This window comes from Thermobia domestica, chromosome 7 (genome assembly GCF_964235325.1).
Source record: "Thermobia domestica chromosome 7, izTheDome1.hap1.1, whole genome shotgun sequence".
NCBI lineage: Eukaryota > Metazoa > Arthropoda > Insecta > Zygentoma > Lepismatidae > Thermobia > Thermobia domestica.
In genome coordinates this window covers 269,163,226-269,187,135 of record NC_137460.1, presented here as the reverse complement: position 1 = coordinate 269,187,135, position 23,910 = coordinate 269,163,226, and the positions used below count along the sequence as shown (strand labels likewise).

The 23,910-nt window shown below is 32.8% G+C and overlaps 1 protein-coding gene across 1 annotated transcript in view; it reads left to right on the top strand.

The window, feature by feature from the left end:
* The window catches only part of LOC145690909 (uncharacterized), a 70,250-nt gene that overhangs the window by 20,732 nt on the left and 25,608 nt on the right, over nucleotides 1-23,910 (top strand). The gene's annotated exons all lie outside the window — the stretch shown is intronic.

Here is a 23,910-nt window from a genome sequence, read left to right as displayed (position 1 = left end):
TAATTTGTTATTCTTCTTCCAGAAGGCCATCCAACGCAATGTTTCTATAGCCTCAGAGATGGTGAGCATACCCTGTAAAGATCGAACATAATGAGTTCCGCTCAATACAGATTGCACAGTTTTGGTTCCAAAGATTTCAGTCTCAATGAGTGCATCTTCTATGCCACATCCACTTAGATAACTTCCTACACACCGCAGGGCAACCTTTGTCATGTAAAAAATGCCCATCATTGGATAAAGATCACTAAATTCTTCTGGATTGCTCATACAGATCTCAGCGACAATACGGAAGACACCTTCGTCACAGAATATTGGGAGGATTGGTTGATCTTCAAGCTGAGCACGCACATTTTGGAAATTTTTTAGAGCTGTATATACTGTTGAGTAGTTTGTAACAGGAGATGGTATTACTGGTAAAAAGCCAACCTTTTTCAATGAGACGGTACTCTGTGAGATTAGAGCATGAATTCCAGCCCATGGAGGAACAGGTTTGTGCTGATCTTTCAGTCCACACCGAATAAGAGTAATAACAAATTCAGTTTCCTTGGTTTTACAGACTGCAGTATCGGGCACTACATGATGCATATCCTCAGCTACTTTGAAACTTTCTGGTAAAGTGGGACGTGTTTTTGGCTTGTAGTAGTTTTGCACACACTGACAAGGCAATTGTGTTGTAAGTTTTCAACTTCGTTTTTGTATATTTAATGCTGACACTGATTGCTTCCCTGCATCTAACTCATTGACACGGTCTTGAAAAAGCACCATTGCCGTGTCATGTGTGCCATATGTGCCAGACAAAGAAGAGCTGTCTTCAAAATCAACATTATCATAGGCCGCAATTGTAAATGCTTTGTTAGTAAAGTGACTGGGGAGTGGTGTGCTGTTAATTTCACATGATTTCACAGCGTAAGCTGCTAACAAGTTCCTGCTCCGTATTATGTCGTTATAACTTGTTGATACACCTATCCTATTCATTGAAGTGATAAACTCTTTACTTTTGCACTTGTCATAGATCGCGTGAGCGGTCATCATGTGTAGTGGAGTTTTCTTTTTTCCGTGATGTAGGTCATAAAACATAATTTGATAAATACAGTACATTTGTACAGCCAGTCGATTCATGGGATTGTTCTGCTCTTCTTCGCTTATATTTTCAAACCCATCATCAGTGTTGTTGTCATCTGTTCCTAAGTCAAGGGAATTTGCTTGTAATAGTTTTCCTTTACTGATAATAACCAAACCAGAAAAAAATGTCAAGAAAACGTCTGGCATTCTTGTTGACTCCCATGATTTGCGGAGCTCTGAGGCATCACAAAATTTGTCCGTAAGTCCAAAATCTATGTTTTGCAGGACTTCTCTTAAAATTCTTCCTGCTGATTTCACTGCATCCTGCGATCTTATTTTGACTGCAAGATCTTCAGGAGTCAGATCTGCTGAGAATACCATAAGTGGTTCATTTTTTTTTTTTTTTTTTTTTGTCAGACGGACAGAAACGAATTTTGTCACCGTACACTCTCACTAGAAACAATTTAATCTCATTGTTAAAAACACATACTGTTTCATCAATGTTGGTCATTAATTCCCTGATATCACTGAGTGTGAATCCGTACCCAGCACTCAAGAGTGGTTCTAAAACCTCATTTGCTTTTTCAAAAACCGCGAACTTATCAGAACGCTGAAAGCGATGCTTCTGTTCCTGGGAGCTCACGGCACGTTCGTACCTCCGAACATATGCACGCATACAGTTTCCGTGGCCATACAAATCTGCAGCAAACACGTGAACCTCACTATTAAGATAAGCAACACGACTGAAAACTTCATCTTGGAAGAAACTAGCTGCAGATAGAAACGCGTTTGCTCTTTGAGACTCACACACCCTGTATTTTACTCTTTCATCATTCCCTTTCGTCCTTATTCTTGCTAAACCACAGATAATACACGGAAGGTCCTCTGGTTTGTGATGAGATGTTGGAGCTGGGCGAGGGGTTGCCATAGATCTTCTAAGTTTGTGGACACTGGATTTGGCCGAAGCTGCCTTCTCGGAACACTCAGAATCTTGTTGTGGTACACTGGTTTCTGCTAGTTGTTGATGAATTCTTTCCAGGCTTTTCTTCATTGTGTATGACTTGTAGCACTTGTTGTTACAGTGATAAAATATTGGCTCCTGTTCACCAATCAATTTCAATCTTTTGTGGACTTCATCTTGTCTTATTTCAGCTGCGTCTCGAATTCGCTTCTGTCCAGCCGTGGTAGATGTCAGTCTTTCGTCTGTATCACTTTGGCATATAACACATTTGTCTTTGTGGAGTGGGTTCACAGAGTCTATAGCTAACAAAAGTTTATCAGGAGATCTCAATCCGCTGCTATCATCTTTATCACTCATGTTTATGTCACCAAGTCAATAGAATACCTGCAACACACAAAAGATAGAATATGAATATTTTTAAAAGATAGAATGATATATATTTTAAATTACATGTTTAACTTGTTAGATATCAACATGATACTTCTAGGATATATTAGTGGTGTACCAAAGTTTATTTTAAGATGAATTGCATCTATCTAGTGGCAGTGTTTCCAGCCATGAAAAAATTTAATTCCCGACTTTAGGTGAACATTTTAGAAAAAAATCCCATTTTCCCTCTATAATTTCCCTCTTAATATCTAGATTGAAACAAATATACCATCATCTGAAAACCTTTTCTTTAGCCGACACAACGCACTATAGAAAATTTCAATAGGATAATTAGGGAAGCTGCAGCATCTGCATAACTTCGTCGACGAAAACATCAAAAAGCACACAGTATCGAAAGGGTTAAAATGACGTTCAGAACCTAATTGGCCCGGATTAGAAATGTCTACCCAAGCTAAATTAGTTCAATAATGATCCGAGAACAAAAATCAAAAATCAAATTCTCTGGACCTCGATTTTTTTACGGGGGTATACTATGGGTCCAGGACTAACATTGTTACATCACCTTTTCTTGTGAGTTTATCCACCACTGTTTCCAAAGTGATAATTTATCACAAATTATGAAAAATTACAAAGTTTAATTTGGTTTCTGATAGTTTGAAAATGCATTTTGTTCACTGTTTTCAGACAGCTGAATTGAGGTCTCCATAATAAAAGGGATCCAAGTTATACGTGACGTTTCCAATAAGTTTTATTTTATTCGGAAAACACTCTCCGGATCACAATATGCAAACTTCAAGAACCACATCCCATTCCACTCTACCAATGAGCGAATTGTGTCGTGGTTATCCTCCCAGCTATATACAGTATTTCACTATGGAGGGTCAAATTCCTAGGCATAAATTTACCTACTTCAAAAGTCACTTCCCCTGTCCTCCAAGGTTTTCACCTTATGTTTGATGTAGATGTATTATTGAGTGTAACGGAATAAAATTATGTGGTTTTGAAACTTACAATTTTGAGCGTTTAAACGGTCTGCGAGGATAGTTTGTAATAATACTCCACATACAAGTGTGGATCAGCCAGTTAAATAAAAAATTCGCATATGCTATAACGTCCCTATTTTACATTCAGTGCCCCTTATTAATGGTTTTAAGTCCACGCCCCTCACAGCTTCTCATTATGATCCTGGTAGAAATAAGAACACTGTTGATATTAGAAAAATCCAGATGCCAGACTAATCCAGATGCATGTGATAACATCAAGTGGTAAAATAGAAAATTAATTTGAGAACTTAGCTCAATATATAGTAAAGAATATCGCGAAAAGAAAAAACAACGAAAACAAGAGAAAAAGCATACATTATTTTAGCACAAATTATAAATCTTTATAAACGAAGCCGAAAACTTGTTATAAGCAAAATTAACTTCTCTCGAAATAACCTGAAACAGGTGAACATCACTTCCGTTTTGTTAATGTTCGTTATAATACAAGTTTGTAATTCCAGATATTGTTTGGCAATAGACCAAATAGAAAAGAGAAACAAACATAACAAAATGATATTCGGAAGAATGAAAAGAAAGCCAAGAACAAACTTTTAGATAATATTCCTGTTGATTGCCAGCAGTTTCTTCTTGTTTCACTTCCAGTTTACTCGCGCTTTATCCTATCGATTTTAAGACAATACTGATGAGAATTAATCGCGAATGTTTCACCCAAATAGTAACATCATATTTAACTGAAGACAAAGAAGAGAAAGCAGCTTTTTGATTCACTCCCAGCTCTTTTAGGATTTCCATTTTTGTAAGGTATATGCTATTAGAGTAGTTTTTAAATTCAGAAAATATTTTAGAAAACAGAAGGAAACGAAGGAGAAAGGGATTGAGTTTAAACATCGGAGACGATGCAATATTCAAAATGCATAATCGTAACCTACAGAGTTATAACTAACCAGAAAAGAGAGGCAACGAAAATAGACAATTACAAGGAAGAAAAAGGCATGAGGCAAGTGTCCTAGACAACATTGTAAGTAGTCTACAAAGAAACGGAGAATGCAGGCTATAATCTTAAAAGAAAACAATAGTACAAATTAAAGAAATCTAGGTTTGATAATGGTAATTGTTGTAAAGGGTGATTAATAAGCTTAGAAACGACACTCAAGCTTGTATTCTATAAGCTTTGGGTCATCAGCCAGTTCTAATCGAACAAACGTCAGTTTCATTTAAAATGAAAATCTAACTTTAATTTTTAAGGCTTCACTCGTGAACTTCCTGATTTTGTATGGAATTACTCAGCGTTTACAGCTTCAAATGCAAAAAAAAAAAAAAAAAAGAAAGAAAAAGAAAAAAACATGGACCTGTCCAAAAAGGCAGTATGAAGTATGGGAAAATCTATCAATACACACAAGTACTGACAAAATAATAGAAAACTCATATCTTGGTGGAATTCAAACGAAAATAGTGTGAAAATAATCTTAAAAATTGAGAAAAGTGTAAATAAAAGAAAGGGAAAAATACGTGGAAACACAAAATATATCAGAAAACTGATACACAAGTAAACTATAAACCATTAGCTTCATAACATTTTCGTCTGTCTTGGTTCGTTGTACTCTCCTGTTTCTGCACTTTCGATTGGATCATAGAATATATTCCCCCGTGTAAGAAATATAATAAAAGTGGAAAATAATTTTTCTTAAAGCAGTTTAAATCTTTGTCTCATAAAAACTTGGACTCAACCATCATCGTGCTCTACTAATGTAAACCTACATTCAAGAATAAAATGCAGCTTATACGGTGCAGTTTTCTATCCTACTAAGAAATTTTGTTCGAAAATCGGGATGTACTTAATAAATTCGTATTTATGATATTCTTAATCTGGACTCTAAAAGGCTAATTTATAAATAAATAAATAACGCTTCGCTGGCATTTTATGAGTACATCTCAGTAACCCACAATAAAATTTGACTTAACATCGCTCTGAAATGAAGTTAATTAATAATGATGATGTCAGCCTACAGGAGTTGTATATAGAAGAACGAAAAGTCGTTTATAAAATACCCTTTCTAAAAGTACAACGAAAACATTATCTGATAAAATGCTGCTGCCCCTAACAGAAATTGAAACTAACGTTACTCAGAAATCAATTTACAGTTATAATGACCACCCCCTTTTAAAGGGAACCCAAAAAGAAGAAGCTGACGTCGGGCACATTTTTTAAATATAATAAGATTCTATTTTGTCAAAAAAGATACTTTGCATTTATATTTTGTATTGATAAATCTATTCTTAATCTTCTATCCTAAAGCTGTTCTTAAATTTAAAAAAATACAAAATCCTGCGAGACCTTTATCTATGACCATTCTCACTTATGTCTAAAACCTAAAAGCAGAATAACAAAATTTACTTCACTCACCTAATAAGAAGGACGTGATCTTAAATTACGTTTCTCTCCAGCTAGAAGCAAAGTAACTGGCAATAGCTCTTAAAGTTCCAAACATGTTTCAGATAGAATGGTAGGGAAATTTTTCGTGGTTTTTACCTGGGATATTCTTACATTATATTATATTCTCAAATAAGATCTCAATTCATTTCACTCGCCTAAAAGAAATGAAACGGTCTCAAATTATACCATCCGCAGAGTAGGAGGCGTTCTGATCACGAAGTTTGAAACAAGTTTAATACTACGATCAAAATTTTTTTGATTGTTTGTCAGCACAGACATTAATACTTCCTTCTTCATAAAAAAAATACTAACGAGTTACTTGCCTCTTCTACCAGGAATAGCAGGATGTCAAATATATACTTCTACGATAGGCTCAGAGCAGCGCTAACAAAAATTCGAATTGGAAACCGATTGAAATAGAACGAATTGGAACTTCCTTTGTAGTTTCAAGCTAAGGATATTCTTACAAATTTCTAAATTGTATAAAGCACAAACTCCTTATTTGTTAAACTTAACTACTAAAAATGAAAAGAAATAAGTTTTTTGTTCCGTAACGTTGGTTGTAGAATAGTTGCAAGTAAAAGGTACAAATCCGATTCAAGTTAGGAAAATATTTCCAATCCTTATTCTTCAAATATAATCGAACTTTTGTTTGGGAATAACTGTTTTTCCGCTTCTGAACACAAAGGATATAATTTGAATTTGACTTACCCGTAATAAGTGAGGGAAACACATTTGTTACTATGTGATACAATATAAAATATACAATTATGTTCGTAGATAACAGAAACTAATATTATCCATCTCTTCTACTATTTACATACTCTAAATTTTGGCCACTCATTTACGCGCTCTCAGGAACTAACGTGGAAGTGTTTCACTTCAGATCACGTTATCGCTATCCGATGAGTGAAATAATTAGTTATTTTCTACAACCTATTAAAGGATAAGAATATATGGTAAGGTAATATGGTCAACCACTTGCTCTTTCGTTACTTTTTGATTATTGCTAGTGCTCCTATGTTTGTTCTCTCAACATCGAGCTTATCATAACCTGCTCTAATGCTATTCGCAAAAATCTAAATATGTAGCCTACTAGATTTGCAATTCTGCTTTTACGAAAGTTTTCAAACAAGGTCTCTCGTGTGTTACTAGCATCGTGAATCATTGTTCATTTTTGTTTTTTACGCTAAAAGTAAAAAGGGCATGCGAAGATAAATACTACACTCTGACAAGTAAACCTTACGTTTGGGTGAATCGAGTTGCTGACTGAGACACATATGAGAAAGTAGTACTAAATGTGGTCAGTATTTCAGTGAAGTTGTAGGTGCGAAGCTCCAGGGGTTTAGGAGATACAGCTACCAGATCATCACATGAAAGTACAAAATAGTCTTCATACAGTTGGAGGTAAAAGCTCTGTAAGACCTCTTGTAACGACAAAAGGTGAATAACAAATATATGGGTACATATTAGGACTAGGGGGAAGTCATATAGTAAGGGTATACCTGACGGCGGCCACCTTGAAATCCGCCATTTTGAATTAAGGTTAAGTTTTTAAAATAGGAATAGGGTCATGTGATACATGATTTAAGGCGCAAATTTAATCAGAAGAACAATGGTGATGTTAATTTTGATTTACGCGCAATTGGTAAAAAGTTACAGGGAAATTAAATATTGTTGCAGCATATATATTAGTCCTTTACCCCACCTTGTAATTTTGTGTTAATGATAATAATTAAATAAAAAGCAGTTGAATAAATATTAGGTCTATGGTAAGAGTTGCCTTGATGGCGGCCATGTTCAAATCCGCCATTTTGAATCAGACAAAAGTTTTAAACAAAACACACAACATTGACACCTTATTAATAGCAAATTTTACCATAAATCCAACGGTATAACCATTTTTGCTTTATCATTAACCAGCATTTGTTATCGTATAAACAAGTTGCTAATTTAAGGAAAAATGACCAAAGTGGAATTGAGTCATAATTAAACTTGGGTCTTTCTTCCAGAAAAGTCCTCAATTAGTACAATCAATATATAGTTCAGAAAAGAGTGCATGACTTGCACAAATGCTCTGCTCACAGTGAGCACACCTGACAAAGGCAATCGAGTTACACTTGACACATTTGCCGTTAACAATTCCGTCAAAGCAGTAGTCGTAAGGAGCGATCTATTTAATTTTGTGCTGGTTAATGATAAAGCAAAAATGGTTATACCGTTGGAGTTATGGTAAAATTTGCTATTAATAAGGTGTCAATGTTATGCGTTTTGTTTAAAACTTTTGTCTGATTCAAAATGGCGGATTTGAACATGGCCGCCATTAAGGCAACTCTTGCCATAGACCTAATATTTATTCACCTGCTTTTTATTTAATTATTATCATTAACACAAAATTACAAGGTGGGGTAAAGGACTAATATATATGCTGCAACAATATTTAATTTCCCTGTAACTTTTTACCAATTGCGCGTAATTCAAAATTAACGTCACCATTGTTCTTCTGATTAAATTTGCGCCTTAAATCATGTATCACATGACCCTATTCCTATTTTAAAAACTTAACCTTAATTCAAAATGGCGGATTTCAAGGTGGCCGCCGTCAGGTATACCCTTACTATATGACTTCCCCCTAGTCCTAATATGTACCCATATATTTGTTATTCACCTTTTGTCGTTACAAGAGGTCTTACAGAGCTTTTACCTCCAACTGTATGAAGACTCTTCTGTACTTTCATGTGATGTTCTGATAGCTGTATCTCCTAAACCCCTGGAGCTTCGCACCTACAACTTCACTGAAATACTGACCGCATTTAGTACTACTTTCTCATATGTGTCTCAGTCAGCAACTCGATTCACCCAAACGTAAGGTTTACTTGTGAGTACCGAAAAATTGAAGAAATATGTTATACATCACATTATAAAATACAGGGAGCTGAACTGTTTGAAATAAATATTTAATATGTTGAGCGTGTTCATTTAAGTGGCATTTTATTACGTTGTGTTCATTCAAATGGGTATCATAAAGACGGTAACAGGATTAAAATTGTACGTCAAATATTATAATCTGAGTGGTCTCTCTTGTTAGAGAAAGGACATTTGGCACACTAGCCCTTTTACTTTTAAATAAGTGTCGCGTGCAGCAGTGTTTTCGGAAAGAAACATTCAAGAAAGAGAAGACAAACAATCTGCATACTATACTTCAGTACAAAAAATTTGACATCAACCTAATCTGGTATTAGCTACAGAAATGGCTGAATCGATTGATATTCAATTGTACATGTCTGCAGTTAGCCAGACATGGAATTCATTTAGAAAACTTTTTTTTTTCTTACGTTACTGTCACTAGAATGAAGATCCTACGAGTAAAAGAACAGATGTAAATTTTACGCTAAAAATGGTGGGTGTGTTTTGCTTAGGAGGTTTCTTTACGCTATACAAGTGAGCAAGTGATCTACGACTTACGAGTTGAAAACGGGCGATTTCCGCAGATTCCGCCTTAATATGCATTTATGACTAACAGACAATGTTTTGTATATGGTACCAGATTATATCTGTGTTAATTTTATATTGAAGCACTTCGAAAAGTGTAATCTGAGTTGTGAATAAAACAAGGATTTTTTTGTTATGGGCGTAATATCAAAATTATTAGTGTTTCATGTTTTAAGTGCATGTTTCTTATTTTCGTATTAAACTGAGACATTTATATTTTTGTACTTTGAAATAGTTGCTTTTAACTCATATCAATATGGAGGCTAGTGTTTTAGAACAATTTCAAGCAATGTTGACAGAGGAATTAGAGAAACAATTAGAAACCATTGCTCAGAAAATGGAATTGAATATTGGACGTCCAGGACAAAAAATAGATGAATCTTTAAGTGAATTCCAACAGTCTGTAGCAGAAGCGATTTGGGAGCGTAGGAAATAGCGAATTGAATGCCAAAGCTGACAGTTTACGTAATAATATCAAAGAAAGCCAATAACTCATTAACTGAGGTAGGCTGTGAATTAGTTAACGCGGCCAATCATATTGATTCAATAACTGCCGAGTTTAAAAATAGTGTAGTGGAATGAAAGAAAAGTCTCACTGAGAATTGTGAATACATGCGAACGGCACAGGTTGTGTGTTTTCAAGCCACTAAAATACAACAGTGCAAGGAAGTGCAAGGCGAAAAAGAAACCGCAAATATTCTTGAATTCGAGCCGGCCCACGTTGTGGAAGATATGTGCCAAATAAACCAGAAAGTTGATTTCAGTCAAGAAAAAAATATGCAGTGTAGAGATAGCGAAATAGGAAGAATCGTTATGTGTAACTGTAGACAATTATGTTTCTAATGTAATTGTTTAGCCGGCAAGTGATGCCTATGTTTCACACATGATGAACGGTGGAGCTGAGGTTGCGCGTACCCATCCTCTCGATGAAGCCAGGGAAGGCTTGAGAATTTATTTATTTATTTATTATTTATTTATACAAGTAACAATACAGACATAGTGGACACACACACTGCACACACAAATAATATATCTATTTTTAGGCCGGAAATTCTCCGGTACTCCAGAGACTTAGTATCAGGCCTATACAAAAAACTTAGTTTACATACCAGCCTATATGGCCGGATGGCCTCCGGTATTCCACGAGGCCAAAAAAAAAAAAGACATTAAAACACATACTATGAAATACATAAAGACAGACAGACACATACATATATATATTGGTGGCAACACTTCTAATACACACACCACAACTATAAAATTATTTTATTTTTTTCTTTTACATTTATTAGCACTAGACTGGTAACCTCCGGACCTTCTTGAGGTTCCAGTCCTTGGCAGAGTTTCTTTAATATTAATCAGTATTATATTATAAATCATTTTTATAGCTGTTACTTTTTTTTACTACAATTTTAATTAACTATCATTTAATTTATTATTAATTTTACGTTATCTTTCAACAAGAAGACACATACATAATACAACCCGACATAATATGATTATGATAGATGGCTCTTCACAGAAGCTTTCGCTTGTGAGTGAGAAACCATCTTCATAAAGTATATATAAGTGAAATTTTATCATTTTTTCCTCTTTTTTCTCTTTTTCTTCCTTCTCTCCTCCATTTTTTCTTTTCCCTTCTCCTTCTCTATTTTCCTTTTTTTTAAATAAATAAATAAATAAAAAATAAACCCCAGTAGTTGTAGATAAGCATATTTCAAGTGACTTTAGTCGATTATTTACTAATTTAATACATTAATTTAATACGTTAACGCTCTTAAGTGATCATTCTTTATTTCCTTTAACCAATTAGTTATTAGTATTTTTAATCTATGCATTTTTCCTTCTTCCGTAATTTCTTTTGGAGTATTATTATAAAGTTTCGGAGCCAAATAATATGTTTGATTTTGTGATATACCCTTATTTACTTTTATTGTTTCAAGATCTTTTTGAGTTACTTTTCTTGTTCCATACCCATGAGAAATTTTATTCCATTCATTTTCATGTTTTTTTACATAGAGTAGGACTGCTTTTATATATAATTTTTCAACAGTTAAGACTGAAAATTCTCTATACAGGTTTTCTAGACTGTCTTCTTTGTTTTTATTTAAACATATTCTTATAATATTATTTTGCTGAACTTTTAAAGGTCTTATATGCGTCTCATAGGCAGATCCCCAACTTAAGATACCATACTGTAATATATTTTGTGTTAGTGCATAATATACCATACGTAAAACTTTTAATTCTAAACACCCTCTTAATTGTACAAATTTATACAACAATTTTCTTAATGTCTTGGCTACATGTTGAATATGCGATGTCCACTTTAAATGTTTATCAATTTTCACTCCTAAATAATTTTGTTCAGTTACTTTATTTATTGTATTACAGTTACAGTCTAAAGTATTAATACAGTTATGATATTTTAAGACAAAATTTTGTGGCTGTCCGGTTATTGTTGGTGAGAAAGCAATATAATTGGTTTTCGTTAAGTTTAGTACCAAGGAATTTTGTTCAAGCCATTGTTTTACTTTCTTTACTGTTATTTCCGCTTTTTTATAAGTTTCTTCCCACTTTTTCCCTGTTATTGTTATAGTGGTGTCGTCTGCAAAAGATTGAATGTAGCCATCAATGCCTATATTGTACAAATCATTTATATAAATTATAAATAAAATTGGACCTAATACTGATTCTTGTGGCACTCCATAGCTAACCTGTGATAATTCACTCATAACATTTCCAATTTTAACAGCTTGCAATCTATTACTTAAATAACTAGTAAACCATGAGAGTACTACACCTCTTACTCCATAATGTTCTAGCTTAGTTAACAATATATTATGAGATATTGTATCGAATGCTTTGGTTAAATCCAAAAATATTGTTATTACTTTTTCATTATGATCCATGTAATTTGTTATTATTTCCGTTAGTTTATAAATTGCATCAGATGTACTTCTCTCTTTTCTGAAACCAAACTGATTTAATGCAAGTATGTTATTAGTTTCAAGAAAGGAAACTAATCTCTTTTTAATACATTTTTCTAATATTTTAGCACAATTACTAAGTAGCGATATTGGTCTATAGTTATTGAGATCCTTTCTTGACCCTTTTTTATATACTGGTTTCACGAGTGCTAGTTTAAATTGATTAGGGAAAATACCTGTTTCTAAACTCATATTATATATATGCAACAGTGGTTTAGTTATTTCTTCTTTCACATTTTTCAATATTTTAGCAGTTATTTCATCTAGTCCTGGAGCCGATTTTGCTTTTAGTTGGTTTATATAAAATGAGATTTCTTGTTCAGTAATAGGCGTAAAAAACATACTGTTTTTAGCTTTGTTTCCTAGATTTTCATTTATTTTGGATAAATTTACATTTTTTACTAACCTTTCACCTATATTGCAGAAATATTTGTTGAATGTGTCAACTACTAGTTTAGGATATTGCTGAAAGTTAATGTTACCCGTAGGCGTTTGTATTACTGTAATGTCCATGCTTTTGTTTTCTTTTTTGTCAATAATGTTTGATATTACATTCCATAATTTACCTGTATTGTTTTCACAATTAACAATCTGCTTTTTATAGTACTCATTTTTTACCATTTTTATCAGTTGAGTTACCTTATTTCTAAATTTTTTATAGTGTTCTTTTATTTCCAGATTATCTTTATTTTTATTACAAGTTTGCTTAATTTGTCTCTTTCTCGTATATGTAATATCAATTCATCAGTTATCCATGGCTTTAACTTACGATATTTTGGGATAGTTTTTTCAATTATGAAAAATTACAAAGTTTAATTTGGTTTCTGATAGTTTGAAAATGCATTTTGTTCACTGTTTTCAGACAGCTGAATTGAGGTCTCCATAATAAAAGGGATCCAAGTTATACGTGACGTTTCCAATAAGTTTTATTTTATTCGGAAAACACTCTCCGGATCACAATATGCAAACTTCAAGAACCACATCCCATTCCACTCTACCAATGAGCGAATTGTGTCGTGGTTATCCTCCCAGCTATATACAGTATTTCACTATGGAGGGTCAAATTCCTAGGCATAAATTTACCTACTTCAAAAGTCACTTCCCCTGTCCTCCAAGGTTTTCACCTTATGTTTGATGTAGATGTATTATTGAGTGTAACGGAATAAAATTATGTGGTTTTGAAACTTACAATTTTGAGCGTTTAAACGGTCTGCGAGGATAGTTTGTAATAATACTCCACATACAAGTGTGGATCAGCCAGTTAAATAAAAAATTCGCATATGCTATAACGTCCCTATTTTACATTCAGTGCCCCTTATTAATGGTTTTAAGTCCACGCCCCTCACAGCTTCTCATTATGATCCTGGTAGAAATAAGAACACTGTTGATATTAGAAAAATCCAGATGCCAGACTAATCCAGATGCATGTGATAACATCAAGTGGTAAAATAGAAAATTAATTTGAGAACTTAGCTCAATATATAGTAAAGAATATCGCGAAAAGAAAAAACAACGAAAACAAGAGAAAAAGCATACATTATTTTAGCACAAATTATAAATCTTTATAAACGAAGCCGAAAACTTGTTATAAGCAAAATTAACTTCTCTCGAAATAACCTGAAACAGGTGAACATCACTTCCGTTTTGTTAATGTTCGTTATAATACAAGTTTGTAATTCCAGATATTGTTTGGCAATAGACCAAATAGAAAAGAGAAACAAACATAACAAAATGATATTCGGAAGAATGAAAAGAAAGCCAAGAACAAACTTTTAGATAATATTCCTGTTGATTGCCAGCAGTTTCTTCTTGTTTCACTTCCAGTTTACTCGCGCTTTATCCTATCGATTTTAAGACAATACTGATGAGAATTAATCGCGAATGTTTCACCCAAATAGTAACATCATATTTAACTGAAGACAAAGAAGAGAAAGCAGCTTTTTGATTCACTCCCAGCTCTTTTAGGATTTCCATTTTTGTAAGGTATATGCTATTAGAGTAGTTTTTAAATTCAGAAAATATTTTAGAAAACAGAAGGAAACGAAGGAGAAAGGGATTGAGTTTAAACATCGGAGACGATGCAATATTCAAAATGCATAATCGTAACCTACAGAGTTATAACTAACCAGAAAAGAGAGGCAACGAAAATAGACAATTACAAGGAAGAAAAAGGCATGAGGCAAGTGTCCTAGACAACATTGTAAGTAGTCTACAAAGAAACGGAGAATGCAGGCTATAATCTTAAAAGAAAACAATAGTACAAATTAAAGAAATCTAGGTTTGATAATGGTAATTGTTGTAAAGGGTGATTAATAAGCTTAGAAACGACACTCAAGCTTGTATTCTATAAGCTTTGGGTCATCAGCCAGTTCTAATCGAACAAACGTCAGTTTCATTTAAAATGAAAATCTAACTTTAATTTTTAAGGCTTCACTCGTGAACTTCCTGATTTTGTATGGAATTACTCAGCGTTTACAGCTTCAAATGCAAAAAAAAAAAAAAAAAAAAAAAAAAAGAAAGAAAAAGAAAAAAACATGGACCTGTCCAAAAAGGCAGTATGAAGTATGGGAAAATCTATCAATACACACAAGTACTGACAAAATAATAGAAAACTCATATCTTGGTGGAATTCAAACGAAAATAGTGTGAAAATAATCTTAAAAATTGAGAAAAGTGTAAATAAAAGAAAGGGAAAAATACGTGGAAACACAAAATATATCAGAAAACTGATACACAAGTAAACTATAAACCATTAGCTTCATAACATTTTCGTCTGTCTTGGTTCGTTGTACTCTCCTGTTTCTGCACTTTCGATTGGATCATAGAATATATTCCGCCGTGTAAGAAATATAATAAAAGTGGAAAATAATTTTTCTTAAAGCAGTTTAAATCTTTGTCTCATAAAAACTTGGACTCAACCATCATCGTGCTCTACTAATGTAAACCTACATTCAAGAATAAAATGCAGCTTATACGGTGCAGTTTTCTATCCTACTAAGAAATTTTGTTCGAAAATCGGGATGTACTTAATAAATTCGTATTTATGATATTCTTAATCTGGACTCTAAAAGGCTAATTTATAAATAAATAAATAACGCTTCGCTGGCATTTTATGAGTACATCTCAGTAACCCACAATAAAATTTGACTTAACATCGCTCTGAAATGAAGTTAATTAATAATGATGATGTCAGCCTACAGGAGTTGTATATAGAAGAACGAAAAGTCGTTTATAAAATACCCTTTCTAAAAGTACAACGAAAACATTATCTGATAAAATGCTGCTGCCCCTAACAGAAATTGAAACTAACGTTACTCAGAAATCAATTTACAGTTATAATGACCACCCCCTTTTAAAGGGAACCCAAAAAGAAGAAGCTGACGTCGGGCACATTTTTTAAATATAATAAGATTCTATTTTGTCAAAAAAGATACTTTGCATTTATATTTTGTATTGATAAATCTATTCTTAATCTTCTATCCTAAAGCTGTTCTTAAATTTAAAAAAATACAAAATCCTGCGAGACCTTTATCTATGACCATTCTCACTTATGTCTAAAACCTAAAAGCAGAATAACAAAATTTACTTCACTCACCTAATAAGAAGGACGTGATCTTAAATTACGTTTCTCTCCAGCTAGAAGCAAAGTAACTGGCAATAGCTCTTAAAGTTCCAAACATGTTTCAGATAGAATGGTAGGGAAATTTTTCGTGGTTTTTACCTGGGATATTCTTACATTATATTATATTCTCAAATAAGATCTCAATTCATTTCACTCGCCTAAAAGAAATGAAACGGTCTCAAATTATACCATCCGCAGAGTAGGAGGCGTTCTGATCACGAAGTTTGAAACAAGTTTAATACTACGATCAAAATTTTTTTGATTGTTTGTCAGCACAGACATTAATACTTCCTTCTTCATAAAAAAAATACTAACGAGTTACTTGCCTCTTCTACCAGGAATAGCAGGATGTCAAATATATACTTCTACGATAGGCTCAGAGCAGCGCTAACAAAAATTCGAATTGGAAACCGATTGAAATAGAACGAATTGGAACTTCCTTTGTAGTTTCAAGCTAAGGATATTCTTACAAATTTCTAAATTGTATAAAGCACAAACTCCTTATTTGTTAAACTTAACTACTAAAAATGAAAAGAAATAAGTTTTTTGTTCCGTAACGTTGGTTGTAGAATAGTTGCAAGTAAAAGGTACAAATCCGATTCAAGTTAGGAAAATATTTCCAATCCTTATTCTTCAAATATAATCGAACTTTTGTTTGGGAATAACTGTTTTTCCGCTTCTGAACACAAAGGATATAATTTGAATTTGACTTACCCGTAATAAGTGAGGGAAACACATTTGTTACTATGTGATACAATATAAAATATACAATTATGTTCGTAGATAACAGAAACTAATATTATCCATCTCTTCTACTATTTACATACTCTAAATTTTGGCCACTCATTTACGCGCTCTCAGGAACTAACGTGGAAGTGTTTCACTTCAGATCACGTTATCGCTATCCGATGAGTGAAATAATTAGTTATTTTCTACAACCTATTAAAGGATAAGAATATATGGTAAGGTAATATGGTCAACCACTTGCTCTTTCGTTACTTTTTGATTATTGCTAGTGCTCCTATGTTTGTTCTCTCAACATCGAGCTTATCATAACCTGCTCTAATGCTATTCGCAAAAATCTAAATATGTAGCCTACTAGATTTGCAATTCTGCTTTTACGAAAGTTTTCAAACAAGGTCTCTCGTGTGTTACTAGCATCGTGAATCATTGTTCATTTTTGTTTTTTACGCTAAAAGTAAAAAGGGCATGCGAAGATAAATACTACACTCTGACAAGTAAACCTTACGTTTGGGTGAATCGAGTTGCTGACTGAGACACATATGAGAAAGTAGTACTAAATGTGGTCAGTATTTCAGTGAAGTTGTAGGTGCGAAGCTCCAGGGGTTTAGGAGATACAGCTACCAGATCATCATGAAAGTACAAAATAGTCTTCATACAGTTGGAGGTAAAAGCTCTGTAAGACCTCTTGTAACGACAAAAGGTGAATAACAAATATATGGGTACATATTAGGACTAGGGGGAAGTCATATAGTAAGGGTATACCTGACGGCGGCCACCTTGAAATCCGCCATTTTGAATTAAGGTTAAGTTTTTAAAATAGGAATAGGGTCATGTGATACATGATTTAAGGCGCAAATTTAATCAGAAGAACAATGGTGATGTTAATTTTGATTTACGCGCAATTGGTAAAAAGTTACAGGGAAATTAAATATTGTTGCAGCATATATATTAGTCCTTTACCCCACCTTGTAATTTTGTGTTAATGATAATAATTAAATAAAAAGCAGTTGAATAAATATTAGGTCTATGGTAAGAGTTGCCTTGATGGCGGCCATGTTCAAATCCGCCATTTTGAATCAGACAAAAGTTTTAAACAAAACACACAACATTGACACCTTATTAATAGCAAATTTTACCATAAATCCAACGGTATAACCATTTTTGCTTTATCATTAACCAGCATTTGTTATCGTATAAACAAGTTGCTAATTTAAGGAAAAATGACCAAAGTGGAATTGAGTCATAATTAAACTTGGGTCTTTCTTCCAGAAAAGTCCTCAATTAGTACAATCAATATATAGTTCAGAAAAGAGTGCATGACTTGCACAAATGCTCTGCTCACAGTGAGCACACCTGACAAAGGCAATCGAGTTACACTTGACACATTTGCCGTTAACAATTCCGTCAAAGCAGTAGTCGTAAGGAGCGATCTATTTAATTTTGTGCTGGTTAATGATAAAGCAAAAATGGTTATACCGTTGGAGTTATGGTAAAATTTGCTATTAATAAGGTGTCAATGTTATGCGTTTTGTTTAAAACTTTTGTCTGATTCAAAATGGCGGATTTGAACATGGCCGCCATTAAGGCAACTCTTGCCATAGACCTAATATTTATTCACCTGCTTTTTATTTAATTATTATCATTAACACAAAATTACAAGGTGGGGTAAAGGACTAATATATATGCTGCAACAATATTTAATTTCCCTGTAACTTTTTACCAATTGCGCGTAAATCAAAATTAACGTCACCATTGTTCTTCTGATTAAATTTGCGCCTTAAATCATGTATCACATGACCCTATTCCTATTTTAAAAACTTAACCTTAATTCAAAATGGCGGATTTCAAGGTGGCCGCCGTCAGGTATACCCTTACTATATGACTTCCCCCTAGTCCTAATATGTACCCATATATTTGTTATTCACCTTTTGTCGTTACAAGAGGTCTTACAGAGCTTTTACCTCCAACTGTATGAAGACTCTTCTGTACTTTCATGTGATGTTCTGATAGCTGTATCTCCTAAACCCCTGGAGCTTCGCACCTACAACTTCACTGAAATACTGACCGCATTTAGTACTACTTTCTCATATGTGTCTCAGTCAGCAACTCGATTCACCCAAACGTAAGGTTTACTTGTGAGTACCGAAAAATTGAAGAAATATGTTATACATCACATTATAAAATACAGGGAGCTGAACTGTTTGAAATAAATATTTAATATGTTGAGCGTGTTCATTTAAGTGGCATTTTATTACGTTGTGTTCATTCAAATGGGTATCATAAAGACGGTAACAGGATTAAAATTGTACGTCAAATATTATAATCTGAGTGGTCTCTCTTGTTAGAGAAAGGACATTTGGCACACTAGCCCTTTTACTTTTAAATAAGTGTCGCGTGCAGCAGTGTTTTCGGAAAGAAACATTCAAGAAAGAGAAGACAAACAATCTGCATACTATACTTCAGTACAAAAAATTTGACATCAACCTAATCTGGTATTAGCTACAGAAATGGCTGAATCGATTGATATTCAATTGTACATGTCTGCAGTTAGCCAGACATGGAATTCATTTAGAAAACTTTTTTTTTTCTTACGTTACTGTCACTAGAATGAAGATCCTACGAGTAAAAGAACAGATGTAAATTTTACGCTAAAAATGGTGGGTGTGTTTTGCTTAGGAGGTTTCTTTACGCTATACAAGTGAGCAAGTGATCTACGACTTACGAGTTGAAAACGGGCGATTTCCGCAGATTCCGCCTTAATATGCATTTATGACTAACAGACAATGTTTTGTATATGGTACCAGATTATATCTGTGTTAATTTTATATTGAAGCACTTCGAAAAGTGTAATCTGAGTTGTGAATAAAACAAGGATTTTTTTGTTATGGGCGTAATATCAAAATTATTAGTGTTTCATGTTTTAAGTGCATGTTTCTTATTTTCGTATTAAACTGAGACATTTATATTTTTGTACTTTGAAATAGTTGCTTTTAACTCATATCAATATGGAGGCTAGTGTTTTAGAACAATTTCAAGCAATGTTGACAGAGGAATTAGAGAAACAATTAGAAACCATTGCTCAGAAAATGGAATTGAATATTGGACGTCCAGGACAAAAAATAGATGAATCTTTAAGTGAATTCCAACAGTCTGTAGCAGAAGCGATTTGGGAGCGTAGGAAATAGCGAATTGAATGCCAAAGCTGACAGTTTACGTAATAATATCAAAGAAAGCCAATAACTCATTAACTGAGGTAGGCTGTGAATTAGTTAACGCGGCCAATCATATTGATTCAATAACTGCCGAGTTTAAAAATAGTGTAGTGGAATGAAAGAAAAGTCTCACTGAGAATTGTGAATACATGCGAACGGCACAGGTTGTGTGTTTTCAAGCCACTAAAATACAACAGTGCAAGGAAGTGCAAGGCGAAAAAGAAACCGCAAATATTCTTGAATTCGAGCCGGCCCACGTTGTGGAAGATATGTGCCAAATAAACCAGAAAGTTGATTTCAGTCAAGAAAAAAATATGCAGTGTAGAGATAGCGAAATAGGAAGAATCGTTATGTGTAACTGTAGACAATTATGTTTCTAATGTAATTGTTTAGCCGGCAAGTGATGCCTATGTTTCACACATGATGAACGGTGGAGCTGAGGTTGCGCGTACCCATCCTCTCGATGAAGCCAGGGAAGGCTTGAGAATTTATTTATTTATTTATTATTTATTTATACAAGTAACAATACAGACATAGTGGACACACACACTGCACACACAAATAATATATCTATTTTTAGGCCGGAAATTCTCCGGTACTCCAGAGACTTAGTATCAGGCCTATACAAAAAACTTAGTTTACATACCAGCCTATATGGCCGGATGGCCTCCGGTATTCCACGAGGCCAAAAAAAAAAAAGACATTAAAACACATACTATGAAATACATAAAGACAGACAGACACATACATATATATATTGGTGGCAACACTTCTAATACACACACCACAACTATAAAATTATTTTATTTTTTTCTTTTACATTTATTAGCACTAGACTGGTAACCTCCGGACCTTCTTGAGGTTCCAGTCCTTGGCAGAGTTTCTTTAATATTAATCAGTATTATATTATAAATCATTTTTATAGCTGTTACTTTTTTTTACTACAATTTTAATTAACTATCATTTAATTTATTATTAATTTTACGTTATCTTTCAACAAGAAGACACATACATAATACAACCCGACATAATATGATTATGATAGATGGCTCTTCACAGAAGCTTTCGCTTGTGAGTGAGAAACCATCTTCATAAAGTATATATAAGTGAAATTTTATCATTTTTTCCTCTTTTTTCTCTTTTTCTTCCTTCTCTCCTCCATTTTTTCTTTTCCCTTCTCCTTCTCTATTTTCCTTTTTTTTAAATAAATAAATAAATAAAAAATAAACCCCAGTAGTTGTAGATAAGCATATTTCAAGTGACTTTAGTCGATTATTTACTAATTTAATACATTAATTTAATACGTTAACGCTCTTAAGTGATCATTCTTTATTTCCTTTAACCAATTAGTTATTAGTATTTTTAATCTATGCATTTTTCCTTCTTCCGTAATTTCTTTTGGAGTATTATTATAAAGTTTCGGAGCCAAATAATATGTTTGATTTTGTGATATACCCTTATTTACTTTTATTGTTTCAAGATCTTTTTGAGTTACTTTTCTTGTTCCATACCCATGAGAAATTTTATTCCATTCATTTTCATGTTTTTTTACATAGAGTAGGACTGCTTTTATATATAATTTTTCAACAGTTAAGACTGAAAATTCTCTATACAGGTTTTCTAGACTGTCTTCTTTGTTTTTATTTAAACATATTCTTATAATATTATTTTGCTGAACTTTTAAAGGTCTTATATGCGTCTCATAGGCAGATCCCCAACTTAAGATACCATACTGTAATATATTTTGTGTTAGTGCATAATATACCATACGTAAAACTTTTAATTCTAAACACCCTCTTAATTGTACAAATTTATACAACAATTTTCTTAATGTCTTGGCTACATGTTGAATATGCGATGTCCACTTTAAATGTTTATCAATTTTCACTCCTAAATAATTTTGTTCAGTTACTTTATTTATTGTATTACAGTTACAGTCTAAAGTATTAATACAGTTATGATATTTTAAGACAAAATTTTGTGGCTGTCCGGTTATTGTTGGTGAGAAAGCAATATAATTGGTTTTCGTTAAGTTTAGTACCAAGGAATTTTGTTCAAGCCATTGTTTTACTTTCTTTACTGTTATTTCCGCTTTTTTATAAGTTTCTTCCCACTTTTTCCCTGTTATTGTTATAGTGGTGTCGTCTGCAAAAGATTGAATGTAGCCATCAATGCCTATATTGTACAAATCATTTATATAAATTATAAATAAAATTGGACCTAATACTGATTCTTGTGGCACTCCATAGCTAACCTGTGATAATTCACTCATAACATTTCCAATTTTAACAGCTTGCAATCTATTACTTAAATAACTAGTAAACCATGAGAGTACTACACCTCTTACTCCATAATGTTCTAGCTTAGTTAACAATATATTATGAGATATTGTATCGAATGCTTTGGTTAAATCCAAAAATATTGTTATTACTTTTTCATTATGATCCATGTAATTTGTTATTATTTCCGTTAGTTTATAAATTGCATCAGATGTACTTCTCTCTTTTCTGAAACCAAACTGATTTAATGCAAGTATGTTATTAGTTTCAAGAAAGGAAACTAATCTCTTTTTAATACATTTTTCTAATATTTTAGCACAATTACTAAGTAGCGATATTGGTCTATAGTTATTGAGATCCTTTCTTGACCCTTTTTTATATACTGGTTTCACGAGTGCTAGTTTAAATTGATTAGGGAAAATACCTGTTTCTAAACTCATATTATATATATGCAACAGTGGTTTAGTTATTTCTTCTTTCACATTTTTCAATATTTTAGCAGTTATTTCATCTAGTCCTGGAGCCGATTTTGCTTTTAGTTGGTTTATATAAAATGAGATTTCTTGTTCAGTAATAGGCGTAAAAAACATACTGTTTTTAGCTTTGTTTCCTAGATTTTCATTTATTTTGGATAAATTTACATTTTTTACTAACCTTTCACCTATATTGCAGAAATATTTGTTGAATGTGTCAACTACTAGTTTAGGATATTGCTGAAAGTTAATGTTACCCGTAGGCGTTTGTATTACTGTAATGTCCATGCTTTTGTTTTCTTTTTTGTCAATAATGTTTGATATTACATTCCATAATTTACCTGTATTGTTTTCACAATTAACAATCTGCTTTTTATAGTACTCATTTTTTACCATTTTTATCAGTTGAGTTACCTTATTTCTAAATTTTTTATAGTGTTCTTTTATTTCCAGATTATCTTTATTTTTTATTACAAGTTTGCTTAATTTGTCTCTTTCTCGTATATGTAATATCAATTCATCAGTTATCCATGGCTTTAACTTACGATATTTTGGGATAGTTTTTTCAATTACTATTTGTGAAGTTTTAATACATTTTTGTAATGTCGAAATGAAAGCTGAAGTAGCTAAATTTACATCCAAACTTTGATACACATTCAACCAACTTCACTTCTGTATTTCATTTTTTAGTCTTTGGTAATCTATAATAGTTCGAGGTTTGTTTGTTATTGATTTATCGGCAATTTCCATATTTAAGTTAACACTAGTAATATAATGATCTGTAATTGCCGTATGCAATATTGCTGCAGTGACATTTTGATTATATTTTTGCCTTAAAAAGATATGATCTATACATGTTTTAGTTGTTTCAGTTACTCTTGTATAATTATTTACACATGAAATATACCCGTTTTTATAAAGTATGTTTAAGTAGTTGTCTACATTTTCGTCGTACCTATTACTTAATATGTCAAAATTTATGTCTCCAATAACGAACCCATTTGTTTTGACATTTTTAAGTTCATTTTCGAAGGAGCGTAAGAATTCTCCTTCATTACCACTTGGCGTTCTATAAATACACATTAAATTATAGTTTCTTTGCTATATGAAATATTTTAACTTAGACCAGAAGCATCATTTAATTCTCATTCTTTAATATTCTCAATACTAATATTATTATTTATGAATACCATTACACCATCTGCTTTATTTAGAGATCGTTTTGTGAAGAAACAATGATAATTTTT